The sequence below is a fragment of the Bombus terrestris genome, chromosome 10 (assembly GCF_910591885.1).
Source record: "Bombus terrestris chromosome 10, iyBomTerr1.2, whole genome shotgun sequence".
In the NCBI taxonomy this organism is placed as follows: Eukaryota; Metazoa; Arthropoda; class Insecta; order Hymenoptera; family Apidae; genus Bombus; species Bombus terrestris.
Window position 1 is genome coordinate 9016886 of NC_063278.1, and position 16791 is coordinate 9033676.

The window sequence follows — 16791 nt, forward strand, 5'->3', positions numbered from 1 at the left end:
TCGCTACGGTCCGCTCCGACGGCCAATAAACAGCGCGTCGAAAAACAAGCCGAACGGTAAGAGTGTAAATCATGCCAAGTTTATATTACAGATTGGGTATGCGGTTGGAGAGGCAGTTTCGAGAGAAAAAATTGGACGATTTGCGCGTTCCCGTTGATAGAACTTGCCACGAACTTCCGCGTCCTCTCCGGAAATACATTATTCGCGTCGAGTGGTCGTAATGTGCAATAAAAGTAACGACGAAGGTAGAACTCTCGCGGCTCGTTGAATATTCGCTCGTTACGAGAACCTCCTGCGGTCGTCGCTACAAAATATCCTATCTCTACTTCTTAATCGAAAAACTTTTTCACCATCCGAACAACCGGTGGATACGTGTAGTTTGCTTGTTGTCTCTCCTTTTTTTCCCTCCCAGAAACCATATCGTATCGAGTGGAAGGGTGTGACGTTAGGCTCGCGCGACCAACCATCCCTTTGTATGCTTGACGAAACGATCCTGCGAGACGTTATTTCGTAAAACCGCGCCTGAGAGGGTGGAAAAGGCGAGCCAATATTGCTCGGGCGATCTTCAATTTCAATTTGCAGGAACGTACACTTATCAGGGCGTGTCGGGCTGACGTTTGACGGAATAGAAGTACTTCCGAGATTAATTCCCGCGCCTCTCGGCATTTTGATCGGCGGGATACGACAGCAAAATAACTTCGAACGCCTTCCTCTTGCTCGGATCGCGTCGACCGAGCCAGGAGAACGAAAGCGGATGAAGTCGGAGGGTGGTTCGCCGGGAGAACAGAGGGAAAAAACGAGAAAGCTGGGCGGCTGGAAAGAAGAAAAGGAAGCTAGAGGGTGGGCAGTGTGTCGTTTGTATCAATTTACCCGAGCTGCCCTCACGCCCACCGACTTGCTTCAGATTTAATCTAATGCCACGTCGAGAAGGGTAATTCATTAAACAAAGATCCCCATCTACCGAGCTTGCCTCTGGAGACCACCGGTGAGACTCGCGATTCTCCAAAAAATAAATAATTAAATTCGCCAAATTCTGCCCCGAAATCACGCGAATTCCTTTGTTCCCTGAGAGAACAAAGTGACGATGTAGAGTATATTTAATGAACCTACGTTTATAACTATTGCCACATATACAAAGAAACACGATAAACCTGAGGCAGATAAAATTGAGGCCATCAGAAAATTACTAAACCTCGTTTGAAAAGAACTGGTATGTTCAACATCGTAATGGACGTCTCACCTATTATATTAGATACCTATTATTATGTTTTCAAACGAGAAATTCTAATGGACTAATTATCTTCTTAACGATCTAGATCAATTATCATATTCTGTATAATAGCAGCAGGTGTCCTAATACTTGCTCACCGCGTGTGAGCTTGAACTCGTTTCAACTGGCCGATTTCTGGTCTTCTTTGATGTTCCAAAAAGCTGTGTAATTCTCCGAGGACCTGGATAAATGAGAATCTAAATAAATAAAGAAGCCGCCACCAGCTTTCAACAAAGCAGACCCTTGATTTTGAATAATCCCTGTTTCGTGATATCTTGCATTGGCTTTCCATGGAAGGTACGCAGGTTTCTCCTCAATTAAAAGTTGTTGCGAGGAATCGAGTTGTTTACTTAGGATTAAGACGTCTCAAAAGAAATTATTCCATTCTTGTTCCCGGGCAACATTCAACAACAATGTCCGTGTTTCTTTGTTAAGTAATCTCTTTGTAGTTGCGTTTTCTATTTTAATCAAATTACATCTAACTTCTCGATGCAGTTTCTCCGTAAGTCTCCTTTTTTAAATCTACCCTCCGATATTGAGGCAAAGAAGCTGTTGATTAATTCCACGAGAAAGGTAAAGAGCATAGAGGGAACGATATTATGTGAGAGTTTGATATTTATAACGTTCGCGACAATCAGGATCGCATCGATGGTTTTTAATACGCGTACGTACCGATAATATCGATGCTACGAGGATTATCCCGTATAGGATTCAGGTATTATTCGACAGTTTCCATCTGATACGTTTTTTCAAGGTTTCCATTTTTTCAGACACATCGCGGTATATTGGACGTCTCGGTGGAAAAAAAGATTTGATGTAGCTCCGTTGCAGATAGATCGACAGAAAATATTTTTCCCTCGGTGAATCTCTTTCGAAGCTTTTCGACCACGATCGAGAGGAAGAGGAGAGTGGAGAAATAAAAGAAAAAACGAAGGAACGAGCAGAGAAGGAAAAGAGGCGAACCTGGTCCGAAGATGAGAGCGATTGGAGTTCATAAAGGCTTTTCGAAAATTGGAAACGCGTACGTGAGATCAAGAAATTGGAGAACGAACAGCTTTAAATCGCGAATCCTTCCTCATAAGATCGTGAATCACCGATTTATCTACTCGAATTAGAAAACTTTAATTATCCGGCCACGTATCTCGTATCGACCATCATCGTGATGCCCGCAAGAACAAAATATTCCTTTTGAGTGGCTCGTTAAATTTCTACGGTGCTTCCACTACCGAAGGAAAACTCATCCAATAGATCACGCTAAACTTCCTGCGCGTTCGTGCTGGCAATTCCCTCGTCTCAGTACGAGTCAAGGATACCCGCAAGAGAACGCGAAAAGAGGATATATACGTATACGTATGTACATTTAGATATATGTACGCCCATAGATGCCCTTCCTGCCACGGAAATCTTTGAAATCCGAAGAACACGCAGCTCCGATGGGCCATGGTGGCGTTTCGAAACGATTGACCGACTATATCGAGAAACTGAGTCGTCACTTTTCATCGAAAATTTCAATATCCAAAATCGTAAACCCGTCCCGGTGTGCGACGACCGTATAAATTTCTACGGAATATTCGAAGGCATTCGCCGAAACGGGTAACATGGTGAAACGTTAAAACGAAGCCATTATCGTTAAATAATTTAATGCTTCAGGAAACGTTGCCGCGGCAGCGTAACCTGAATTTTCGCATAAATTTCGCAACCGCGTAATTTCCGGTGACTACGGGGTATCAGCTTCCATAAAAATGGCCGAACGATTGTGCCCTGTCTCCGGAGAAAGTCGCTACTAGCTGGCGTTCGTTCGATACCACGCCTCTATCGTCGATTACGCCACGAGAATGGTTATCAGAGAAAGATAATATTAGAGTTGTACGAGTCACGGAGGTTCGAGCTTAATGTCGTATTTGCTTTAATTTTAATTTCAGTGCAGGAGCCATCCCTAGGCACTCTCTTGCTAGTGCAAGCGAACAGGCGAGCGAGCCAGCCAGCGGCCGACGAGGGCTCCAGGCAATTATGATAATATCTTGATCCGATAATGGGACACGGTCTTATTCTTTACGAATTGTCGCGGGGTGGCCGATGAGGGGGCAAGGGGTCGGGCGGGGTGTACGAGCGGCGCCGATTTCACGCTCGAGAACTCCGGGAATGGAGCTGGCAAAGAGGAATTAAGATCTCGCGGAGGTTCTCATTCCTACGGCGCAAAGAACCTTGCTCTGGGGAGCGAGAGAGCACGGATCGGAATAAGATGGATCGTGGCCGAAGAAGGAGAGACGCGAACGTGAAACGGAAAGAAGAGGAGAAGAGGAGGAGGACGGTCGTACGACGAAGCGAGCGAAGGTTCGAGCGAAACAGAGAGAGTGTAGTGAGAAGATAGAAAAGAGAGAGACGGCGGAGGGCAAGGGGCAGAGAGTCGGGCGGAGAAAAGGAGAAAAAGATCAAGAGGAACAGGAGGTAGAATCGAGGAATAAGGTACGGTCTGGACGAAAAGTGACGGAGGGGGTAGAATCGAGAAGACGGAGCAGAAGCGAACAGAAGCAAGGGGTCAGAAGGGACATTATACTTGCTTTTGCAGCTCTGTCGTCGGCTCTTTGTTTATATTCCCAGGACAGCCAACGGGGACGGACCGTTTGACATGTCACCGCTTGCAAAGATGTTAAAGGACAAAAGGGGTAAAACCTTTCCGTCCACCCCTCTTGCCATACGTCTTGCCCTTTCGCTCGATGAAGGCCCTTCGCCTTCCATCCCAAGCAGTTCTCCTAGCCATTGAATACGCGGCTTAAAACACGGCTTGAAACGCGGCTTAGAACGCGGCGCACAAGCTGCCGCTCGTACGCACGTAAGTGCCATATCATTATGCGGTTGGATAATGAACCCTCGCGAAGTGTTGGTGGGATAAGTAGCTTCCTATATTTCACGGAACGACCGACGGCCGGTTTTTCGGATCGGTCTCGAAGTAGGAACCGACGCCGCAGAATTCGTTTTAAGAAAGAAACACGGAAACGACGGGCGGTGTACGTAGAAGAGTAATTCAACCCGCAGCTGAAGAATTTCGAGTCACGCCGACGACTACTACTATTGCAACTGGGTGTGTTATCGAGAATACTTGTTAATTTCACGTTTTCTGCGAAATTGTTAACCAGAAAGCAAATACGATTCTTCGAACGAACAGAGTGCTCTATTATTTCAATCTATCCTATCTCGTGTATACGGTCGTACGCGTATAATTACAGTGACCGATGGCACGCGTGACACGACCGCCCGTGCCCCATAATTTTCCCTTAGTCTTCGAATGGCTCTCCGATCCGAGTAATCTGCTCCATGGATCACGCTCCCATAATTAGAAATAACTCTCCACTCGACGTGTTGGTACCGATCTCTACTTCTTACTCCTCCTCCTCTTCCTCCTTTTCCATCCGTCCACTAAGGAGGAAATATCTTCCGTCGAATAACTTCGAACAACGTGTCCCCTCCCTTGACACTTCATTACCCTGAAATAATTAATTCCTATCTGGTAACGAGGTACCGGTCGTTAAAGTCCGTGACACTCGTAATACGCCCGGTTAATGATATCCATATCGTGCGCAGGTAGCAGAGCTCGCGTGCACGTATCATAAGCTGACGTGAGATGTACAGCTTATCTTTAAATATTTTACTCGGCGAACACCGTATTCTCGTGCCATCAACCGAAACACAACCCCTTTTAAAAAAATTGCCTCGCATCGTTTGAACGCTCCTCCTTCTTTCTCGCTTCTTTCTATTCACACCGTTATTCTGTCCTCTCTTTTCCTTTCCTTCTCGATAAACTCGCGAAACTACTCTGACGTTCGAGCTGTCAGCTCTCGCGTCGTTCCAAAACCGATCGATATCGGCCTCGTTTATCGAACCCTTTTCGTTAGGTAATCTCGACGAACTGTTAATTTATGCATGACTTTTTTCACCGTGTCAGCTACGATCTTGCTATCTTCGCTATTTTTTTTTTCTCCGGCTGATGAACCAAAGGTTTAGGCACGACGATTATTTACTCGAAAATATTATCTACGGTTTCTAATTAAACTTGGAATTTAGCTGGATTTTCCAGTTAACGGTGTTGCAACAAGTTAATCCAGCATTGACCTAAGTACGAACGCGTGTTTAGCTCGGCAAAGTGTGAATTCCGGGCCCATTCTTTTAACCCGATTCCATCGAGTTGCGTAACAAGTATCCCTCTCGTCGACCGACTTCGCTTGTCGAGGGTTAATGGAACTCTTTTCACGCTTTCCGCGCTGGCCACGATTCAATTACGGTTTTCCAGATTAGTAAATCCGTCCCGGTGAAAAACAGACGGTGAAATCTGAATGTACGCGATTTCCGTGGTCTTATTACGCGGCCGAAATGAGACTGTCCGTTTCGAAAATCAGTTTCCGGTCTGTGAGCAAATTACGACTCCCGGCTAGTCGAACGCTTATTATTGAAACTGTTTCCCCCACTAAAATCTCGGGGTGAAAAAGCATTACGAAATAGGGAAAACGGCGGAGCCTCTTTGGTTCTCGAGCGCCGCGACTAAATACCAGTAATTAAAACGTCGAGGTTTTGCGCCAGTCTCGCCGCTTATTTGATATTTGTTTGCTGCCCAACGCGAGCTTGCATTCGTCATTCGTTGCACCGTTTACCCCTGCCCGATCTACGGAACCCCTTTTCTCGCATATACACATACAAACATCGTATCATAGATATAGCGGTTAAACCCGCTGTTTAAATTGTGTTCATTCGTGCTCGCATGTAACCGCGCGACAATGTATCTTTATGCAATCGCGCACCCACACAACGTTCTCTGGTAAACACAGGTCAAGCCGTACGCATCAGTGTGGCCTGCTTTCACAGAGACTGCATTTACATAGGGTGGCATTTATTTTGGGGATTGATACAACGGTTAAAAACAGTCGAAACACCCCTCATATTATTGCAACTTTTTCTCCCAACCTACTTATATTCAGCCACTTATCGGATTAGGTAAGACGTACATCTCCTAGTATTGTCGTACCCTCTCCATGTATATAAGTATGCGTTTTCCAGCGTGCATTTGCCCATGTTGTCCTGACTCGCGTTAGAGTGCTCCCGTTGCAACGATAGAACGCGACAGAAAAAAGAAACCGGATTGAACGTGAAAGCGAGACAGAAAGATATTCGAAAGGGAGCGAACGAAGGCGAAGAAAACCGCGCGAGTACGCGCATTCGCTTCGTTCTGCAGCTGTTACCAAGCCTCTGTGTGTTACGACTGCACAGTTTGTTCGTTCGCTGCGGCGCGGCCGGCTCTACTTCCACCAGCAACGTCACTGCCACTATCACAGTGGGGTGGAAAAGGGGTGAAGTGGGTGGATCTAATGAAAGGAGTTTATTAGGACGCGCACACCGGCGGACGAAACCGTGCGGAAGGGTGCAAGGGAGGATTTGCATCCCTTACGCGTAATTTCGCTTCGATATTAGATTAGTCGGTCCTGCGTTATCCGCGCCTCGGAATTACGACGTAGCTGCGCTGATTAGGGACCGAACCGCGCGTCGTCAGTCTCTTTCTCCCTCGGTTCCCAAACCTCTCCCTCGTTTTACCCGCTACTTCCCCCCACGTGCAGGTACAGGCCTCCATTTCGCGGTCTTTTTGGCTCTCGCGGCCGAAATAAAAGCTGCCGATGGGCCATTGTCTCGAAATTAGCCGACTGGATGTCGTGTACACCGGCGAGGACCGGCTTCCCTCTGCCGTCGGAGAAAATCGATCGCCGCGACTGTTTCCGTTGTTGTTGCGCTTTTGTCCGATTTCATCCGCTGTTTCGCCGTCAGAGAATCGTGAAACGCGAGACCGCCTCTCGCGCATAGGGCATCGCCCCGATAAGACCGGCTGGAAGGTAATTTTATGTTTTCGGGCTGGTTCTGTGAACCGGAGGCACGACCTGAGAAACCGCGTGTTCGTCGCAACGTTCGGCATGTCTCTCCCTAAGCCCGATGAAACTAGAGAAATTTCCCTGGCAAGTAATTCGAGATTTTTTCCTCTCGGGCGACCATTGTGCGGCTCCTGTGCCTCTTTGGAATTCGTTCAACTGTATTCCATTAGATCCGAACGTTTCTAGCCACTACATAAAGGTGAAACTCTCGTTTCGCGACGGGGTGAAGAAGTGAAGGAAGATAAAAGGAGAGAGGCCGGTCGCGAGGAGGAGTGGCCTCTTCAGATTCCGTTGAACTTTATCAGTTCGGTGGTGAGACGGTCGTTTCGATTTAAAACGAGACATACCGAGTATTTTAGGACACAGTCGTTTTTCTGTAGCCAAAGTATTCGCCATTGATACCCGTTTATAGGACCATTTATTCGTGACGCGTATATTCTGGTATTCTTGTGAGTTCGTATAAACTTTAACGATATCATCATTTAAAGGGGTTTTACAGCGATCAGTTATGGCGGATTGCACGATACCGATGTTTCGTAATGGTACAGTTAGAACGACATATGTGGACACGCCTCGCTATCAAAGAGACGCGCGTAGCCTTCAGGAATTTTATCAAACGTCCGGTAAACAAGGTGCGTTTCTCGCGTTCGTTTTGATCGTCGATGCTGTGTTAGATTCCAGTAGCTCCAGCAAATTGTTGCACGTTTTCCCCGACCGATTCCTTCCAATAAAGCTACACGGCGTAGCGTCTCGTTCGCTGGCGTATTCGAGATGTATCCCCGGCGTACGTGCTCCGGAATCGTAAACAATCTTTCATCGCTCGCTTCCCTTGTTTCGATCCGTTTAAATGTTTGCTCACGCGATCCGTCGAGCTGCAATAAGCAAATACGAAGCCCGTTCCACTGGTTTGGTATCGCGCAACTGGAGCCAGAGTGAAGGATGAGGGAAAAATTGAAGGGAAATTCGTTTCGATATTTACCGGTTACCAGAACGGTTAGCCCGACAGCGAAAAAAATCCTGGCGCGAGCAGTCCATCCAAGTAAATAATAATGAAAGGCTATCGATTGCCAGAACCGGCAGTCCGTGGATACTTCGAATTACGTGTTCTGCGTATCGAAGCGCGATCTAAATGTAACATTTTATGGTCGATGCGTCAACGCCCTTTTGATTTTCGTCTATACAGGGAAACGTAGAAACGAAGGGAGGAATAAGATCTTTCCGCCTTACGCGACTTACCACTCTCGATAATTCTTTGTTAAACGTGTTAGGGATATTTGAAACGATAATGTCGATGAAAGACGTCGATGAATACGATTCATTTGAATACGGATAAGTCCATTATTTCGAGTAGGAATATCCATAATTTGAATTCTCAAGTTATTCAGAGGATTTAGAGGGTGGAGTGTTGAGGTGATTTGAAGGTCAACATTTTTTTAATATATACCCCTGTCAACTATCGACAGATATATGCACTTGTGAGCACCCCAAGCTAAGAATTTATTTAAAATGTATGTAAATGCAAGCCACCGAACGTGTGACGAATGTAAAAGGTAAATGCATCATGACAAGTGTTGCTACAGGAGGCAAGATTATTTAGAAAGGCCGAGGGTAGCCTACACAAGGACCTTCTTAAGTGGTTTCAATGCGTGGAGGTTCGAAGTGGTTTCAAACGTGTAACCTTTCGAGTACACATGCTGCAACTTGTCATCGGTTTTTACTACGATTTTTCTAAGCTATAAGCACAGCCTGTTTATTCTTAACTCCCATAATATCAATAATATTTCTAATAACAATACTTATCAAAAGTAATCAACCATTATGGTTTAACAGATTCCTGTGTACTTGTATTTCTATCGTCGATGTTACGACGATATCGTTGTAATCTGACTATCGCGTATCGATAATCGTTATCAGGAAGCGAAGCATTCTTCCAGAAACATTTCTGTTTACCGAATCCCTAACCCAATAACGCACAAAAGACTTTGTCGAGTTCTTAGCTGTTTGTTCGAGGCTGCGCTGCTTACTACAATCGTTCAGCTCCATGTTCTTCGACGTTGTTGATCCTCATTGTCGTATAGGGCACGATCAATTGAAAGAGCTCACAACGGTGAATGTCCACCGATATCAAGTTTCCGGTTAAATGTCGTTCAGGTTATACCGGTGCAGCATGAAAGAGGGATCCGTCGCATTGAAACCAGATCATGCACGGTTGTATAGTTGCATTCGATGCGCGTTATATGCGACAAATTAACAATCTAGAATGGCTCGCAAAAAAAGAACACAGAACTGCACGGTTTTCAATCGGTAGGAATTTTATCATGGCTCTGATTCGCCGCTTTTTATTCCCTTTATTTCGATCGATTCTATTACATATTACGTACATGGAATCGAAAGACACTCGATATTCGATCGCTTCATCGTCCTCCTATGTCTAAAATAGGAATATAATTTGAACATCACTAGGTAAATCGCGCAGTATCGATTGTTTTTTTTTTTTTTTCTTTAAAAAAGAGAATTTTTTTTCTACAAAAAGTTTGAATCTGTTGTTTATTTCGAGTGAATTTGTTCAACTCGTCGGAGCAGCAGTATTGTCTGTCAAAAATAAAAATAGAATTCTTCGAAAGGCAAATTCTCGTCCTTGTGATATTCTTAATAAAATTTGTCTTCTCTACTTTATCTTATCATAGAAAATTTTATTTTACCGTACAAAGAAGAGCAATAATAGACTATTACAAATTTTCATCTTCGTATCCCAAATCCTTGCGTCGTTCGACGGCCTGATACATATTTTCGAATCGTCTTTAATACAACGTTTATAACGATACTCGTTCGAAACGATTTGCCAGTCTTTCAATTAATGCGCCACGTGTTTCCTGTACCAAGCAATTTATCGCGAAAGGAGAGTAACAGACAAAAGGAAGATGAAATTCGAACGGACTGCATCGCGGCGAGAAATCGATTTGAATCGAAACGGATGTAAGACCGGACTCGAGACAGTCCGAGTCTGAATTCGGAGTAGAGACACACGGTTCTAACAAAAAGGGGACCCATTCCTTGAATTGATCTGACTTGCATCAATCGGATCGAGCACGAGTAAAAAATTGCACGCACGCGAATCGATCTACCCTGCCCGGCGTATTTTGTTCTTCGTCGCAGTTGGAAGATTTAACGAGCCGATGCGGCTTCAGACGAACGATGACGTTTCACGAAATACATAGCACGATAAATTTAATGTCAACGTCTCGAGATTCCTGTTCTCTATATTCTGAGAAGCCATAGATATAACAAAGGAAATCGCAAAATGCGTTCGATTAATTTGAAGCGTATCTCGATGGAAATTTATCTCACGAATATGGCTACAAATCATGTTAAGTAACTAATTTAGTATCTTTAAAATGTTCTGATGATGAATTTTGCTTGCATGCATAGTTCGAAATATCTTACTTATCTCTTTAATCACTGTCTCTTTAAAATTCGAATTCACATCTTCCGTCAGTTAGTTGCTAAGAATTAACTTCTTTTTCCTGAAGAACTTTACCTGCATACACTACCATTCGTAATTATTCGAACAACGTCAATAGACGTCGATGGATATTTCTCGAATTATTCATATTTTAAGACCAGTAATTTCCAGCCAAGAGTACTCGTTGTTCGTGTTTAATAAAGAATATAAATTGCGTTATTATCGAAACATAATTCGATTGGATTTCAATAATTATAGCAAAAGTTTTCTGCGTTTGAATTGACTTAAGAAAATAGGTTAATATTTTCCGACGTTTTTAGAGATCGAGAGCTCGTGCACTGCCGACGGTCAATCTTATTAAACAGAACAACTTGCCGCGGGAAGTGGTTGTCTCATTTGCAGCATTCGGCAGTTCGTTTCGGGCGTGTACCGCGGAAAGTGGCGTCGAAATGCGGTTGTTTGGAAGTGTTTGCGCCTTCTGCAGCAGAAGCTCCTTTTATTCTCGAAAACTTTTCGCTCGTGTATCTCTCGCGTACGTACATCGCTGTGCACAGTAAAATTTTACTACAACTCCTTTTTTCCCTTCCTTCTTCTGCGCACATAAAAACAATTGCGGTAGAATGTAGCCAGGGTATGATAACCATTAATTCTCTCATACTACGCTACCCCTTGTGTAAACTCTCAAAGAAACACCCGCCTTCGTTTCGTCCGTCGTTGTCCAACAGAGACGCGAAATTGCGTTTGGAAATTTTTCGGGTGACGTTTGGGACCTCGGAGCTCATCGACCAAAGCCACCATGCTCGATCTCTCTCCAATACCGATACTTTCACCGTTTCCCGGAGTTTTCAATCTTCTTCTCCACCCCTCGTACCGCGTCAACCCTTTACGCTCGACGTCTACGCTCCGTCCCGATCTTTCAATAAATTGTAAATACTACCGAGTGTTCCAATATTGAAAGACAGTCGCGGACTGATTGCCAATTACTTTCGGACCGACGATTTCTTTTTCCCTTCCAATCGCTCGTCTCTTATTTTCGCTCTTATTTTCGTTGTTCGTTTGCTTGTCGTGTGCAGATTGGGAACACGGAAAGACTGGTGAATAATTCGTCGGTATACAGTGGCTCACGAAAGTACACCAACTTTTATGAATATATTATGCGTATTATACTAGGAATTTTAGAATCTCATTAGCGCTGTAATGACACGATTGTATTGGTAAAGTTTGAAACGAAACTAAAAATGTACATAGCAGCTACAAGATAGATAATTTTGCAATTACGTAAATATTTCGCAAAGATCGCCAAAGTACTTAGAGAGTCAATTTTCCATCATATTAATACACCTCAATATTCAATAACGCTTTACGTTTAACATCTTGTAACTTCCATATACGTTTCAAGATTCGTTTCGAATTTTACCAATACAACACGATAATCGTCTTTTATCACGATGCTAATGAAATTACAAACTGTTTTATGTAATGCTCATAATATATGCATAAAATTTTTCTATCATACACTTTCACGAGAATATGTAAACAATTTCCTGTAAATAACTACTATCGTACGTGATATACGTATATCATTAGTTACATTATATAATATACGATGTTTCCTACTTTCTTGTTCTACTCTCCGGAATTAGAATGTTCCTCCAGGTTGCATAAAATAGAAGGTACGACCAGGTGTTTGCGGTACGCGACACGGTATTCGTTTTATACACTGCTTCCTTCGTATCGCGAGTCACCCTGACAAACTTGTTTGACACAGAGCAATGGACGAAGGCGTGGGCGTTTTCACGTTGCCTGGCTCGTGTAGATTTTTCGATCCGCCATATGGTTGAAATACCGCTGCCAGCTCGGAAAAATCCAATGTAAATCAAATCGTCGTAAAGCACTCCGTAGTCCGACACATTATAGCGACGCGCCGCTGTGCTACAACGCTCTATACCAGAAATTTCTGAATGTCATAGATCGACGTCGCTATACGATCCGTTAAAAGCGATCCCGAAGAGCAACGGGCAGCCGATGCCTCGCGTCCATACGCTGGCAAATGTTTTTCGGATTCTCCTGGCCGTTTTTCGAAAACTACATGACCGAATCGATGAATCGTGTTCACCGTACTTTGAACTGTACATTCGTTATTTTAACGAATACGAGAAACACACCGGGTTGGTTTATACGCTCTAAGGGCCGCCAAATCAACGACATCGCAAAAGCTATGTATGTTTTTCCGTAAACGTGCGTCCCGATTGGCCCATGTTCTTGTCAAGTTACCCTGATTCAACGGAAAATCTGTTATTCGCGTAATATTTGATAGATTAATTAGAACGAAACAACGTATTCAAAATGATATCTTGCTTTCATCGATTATCTCGTTTACGTACAATATTACGATTTCGCGAGTTTCAATGGCCAATTTAATGAATAGTTAATTAGACGCGTTAATGTAACTGAAGCGTAGAATTTGTACCAAAATTCGCTTCAATTCTAAAAATTGTTAAATCACATAGCTGAATATCTTGTTTAAAATCATCTTACCGCGTAAACTAGAAAATGGTCGATTGAGATATTCGAAACTTTTCTACGGTCGTTAATGATTCTGCAAAATCACAAAAGACTGCGGAGTAACGGTGTTGAAGACTTTCGCGGTAACATATCGAGTAATCTTATAATCCAGACTAACTGCCATTAACGTCGTGAAACTTACGGTAAAGTCACGAAACTTTCATGGAAAGTTTCTTCGATTCGATAGAATGTAACGTACCATTGCATAAATACAGGACATTTTCGTAGCCTATAGGTATATAATTTCTAGCGAGCATTCAGGATCGCGATAGTAACCGAGCCACGCTGTACGCGACGCGTACAAAGAATCGATACACGAGTAACGAAAAGTCGTGTTGGCAAAGTACTTGAGAACTGAACGATGCTGACTGTGACGTTACCAGGAAAGCTCGTAGCTTTTAATAACATCGATTCCCATTGGCACGAGTATCGAGGCGGCCGGTTTTGTTTGCGAACGAAAAAGGGCTTTCAGAGAAGCATTCGACGCGAGTATTTATGGGGCGGCTCTCTTGTCCACGCCACTCGAGAAAGCCACGAGGAATCATCGAGGAAGAGGCAACCGGCAGCAGCCTCTCTTTGACCCCTCGCTCGTTTTAACCCCTAGGCAATTAATCCCTTTTGCTCGATTAAACTCTTATTCTAGCTTTAATTAAAACTTCTTTTCCATCGTCATTCTCGAGCCGGACCAGAGCTACTCCACCCAGAAAGATCGCGCGTCACCAACGCGATTCGCTCTCTCTTTACATGGAAACTGAATCTGCCGCTAATTGATTTTCGAATCGGAAAGAAGAAGCAAAGTTTCGCTCGGCTAGCAAGGCCAGCCGCGATTTATCGGTCTCGTAATAACGTCTACGATACTAGAGAGCGAGAGGAAGATCCTTTTGAGCAATTTCGAAAAGGGGTAAATGGTAAAACAGAGAGTAAATAAGATAAACAAGGGCCAAAAAGAGAAGGAAACTAAGGGAAGTTACCTAACGCGAACAAGTGTTTCTGATCCTTTCTTACAGCAGAGAGCACCTGTCCGTCGAGGAACGTGTTCGTAACCATTGCTTTCACCGATAGAGACCTATTTCTGGCAAACCTCGGAGTTTAGGACTTCGTAGAGTTGACTTTACCCCGGCTGTTTCTCGCTTGAAAGGAAACTTTCTTAGACCTCCCTCGAGCCTTTCGTCGGAGTTATAACGATTCACGATCCTCTCCAGTTTCCTAACGGTTTTAATTACGATCGTCCATAAGGCGTGATCTCGCCCTCTTGGCTAAGAAGCAGATATTAATTATGTTTCGAGAGATCCTTCGATACCCGTTCGGTTTCCGTTGATTTTTATCGGCCGATTATTACGTAATAAGGCGAGGGGATCGACAGTTTTGAATCTCCGTTAATTACCGTCGAATAATAAAGTATCTCTGTCAGGATTAAATAATATAGTCCTGGGCGAACGAAGAGGAACATCGAGCAGCAGTGACGTTTATTTACGACCGATAATTCCTCGTAACAGGTGATACCGTCCGGAGATCTCTTTCGTCTTGGTATGCGTCAATTAAGACGGTGATCAATCATTCTCGGTAAGAAATTCTCGCGTCGGATACGTCGGTGAAACGGACCGTATATTTGCGTGGGAGTCTCAATGGGTTCGCCGCGCTCGAGATTTCTAATCGAACCGCGACTATAACCGCGGTCTAATCTTCGCTCCTTTCGAAACCGCTTATCCTCCGCTCTATGCGCCGCAAGGAACGAATTTGTGCGCGCGCAGATTCCCCGAAATTCAATTCATCGCGACAGGGAACATAATACAAATCATGCGGGATCATCATCGATCAAGTCGAAAGTCTCTCGACGGGTGGACAAGAATGAATCAGCGAGGCTTATTCAAAGCGTATCAAGGACCCGATCCTGCGGAGTCAGTTCGTCGTGTTACACACAAATCGAACATCTCGATAGTCTGCGAAGATCGCCGCGCGTATAAATACGTGCCCACCCTCGAACATACAGAATATTCAACTGCCCCTTTCCCTTGTGGACTGCCCCTCGGCTGTCCTTAACCGCGTAGAAAAAGAAACAGAAAAGCACGCCGGACAACCGACCACTTAAAAATTGATCGAAACCTTTTTATGAGCAGTCCATGGACAAGGGTGGTGCTCTGAATATCACGTGGATCGCGATAGAGAAACGAGAGCGACAAGCGGAGACGAGAGACCGGTTCGTGGCTCTCTTCGCGCAAGTTTACCGCCCCAACCGCGAAGTCGCTTCTTTTCTTGTCCAGATAAATTGAAATTATTAGGAATATATATGGCTTTCTTAACATCCAGACTGTGAATGTTTATGTATTTATTGAAGATTTATATGTATAGCATAGTAGAATGTAAAAAATATGTAACGTACAATACTCGTTATATTTGCAGAATTAAATACGGTGGCTGCAGAAGATATTTGTAAATACCCTTATTTTCCAATGAAGCGTACATTTCATTTTCATAATAGACAAATTTTTTGTAAATGTATATCTATATTTAATCGTATTCATAAAACTCTGAATTTCCATAAATATTCGCAACCGAGTGATATTAAATCTAATAATATACGGATAATAATATGTGATACTAATTTTATGATAATATATATACAGATAATTGAAATACCTATATTTCAAATATGTGAAAAATCGTGCCATCTGTGATAAAATGTATAACTGCTATTTATTTGCTATTCATTTTCCTCATTCTTCCTTGTCCCCTGTCTTTCATATATTATTACTAACATATTTTTGAATTAATACTAAATAATCATATAAAATCGAGTTCATGTATGTTTCACTTACAATTAGAGTGAAATAAAGCAACTATAAAAGGAAAGAATTCGCCATTTATCTCTAACATGGAATTCAAATGACGCTGCACCTGCGCAGAATCGTGCGCAATCGCATAGCTATGTTACATTTCGAATACTCCGCAAACGAACAAAAAAAACATGGTGTTGCTCGAACAAACAAAGAATTCCCAAACCCAACGCAGCCAAGAACGCAAGGAGAAGTAAACAAACCTATCTACTTGCGTCGAAAATAGAGCACAACGCGTGCCTCGCGATGGTTAGCTGCGCAATAGCTTTACGATTGACCTACGATTTTACTGAAAATTCCGCCATATTGTATTCTTACCTTTTGCAAGCATTTATAGATCAGGATGATCGTCCCAGTAAGAATAAGATTTCATCGTACAGGCGAGGATGGGCATCGATGTCGAGGTATAAGATGTCTCGAACGCTACAAAGTCCTTATGGATGAGAGAGCACGAAACACACGCGAGTTCGAACACAAAACACTTTCGATCGGACAAACAGCGAGAAGATAGAAACAAGTTGCGTGTAGCATCCCTTTCCACGCATTACTCTATTGCATTGGACGTTCGCGTATGTATACTATACACTGCGTAACTACGTAACATACCGGTGTTCGTTGGAGAGAAATACGCGCGATTTCCACGTAGGTCAGTAAAAGACGGAAGAGAAGGGTACGAAGCAACACGACTATCTTTCTTACTCCATGGACGGTCGACGGGAGGCGCGTGCTCGCTGAATGCCGGTCCTCGGT

At 43.7% G+C, this 16791-nt stretch overlaps 1 long non-coding RNA gene across 2 annotated transcripts in view; it reads right to left on the reverse strand.

Annotated features, from left to right (window-relative positions):
• LOC110119611 overlaps positions 1–16767 on the reverse strand; it is a 209068-nt gene extending 192301 nt beyond the window's left edge. The window contains exon 1 of one of the 2 annotated variants that reach the window (XR_007225270.1): positions 16360–16767. This is a non-coding gene — a long non-coding RNA (uncharacterized LOC110119611). The remainder of the gene's footprint in view (positions 1–16359) is intronic. The other variant, XR_007225269.1, reaches the window with a different exon arrangement.
• Between the last annotated feature and the right edge of the window lie 24 nt (positions 16768–16791).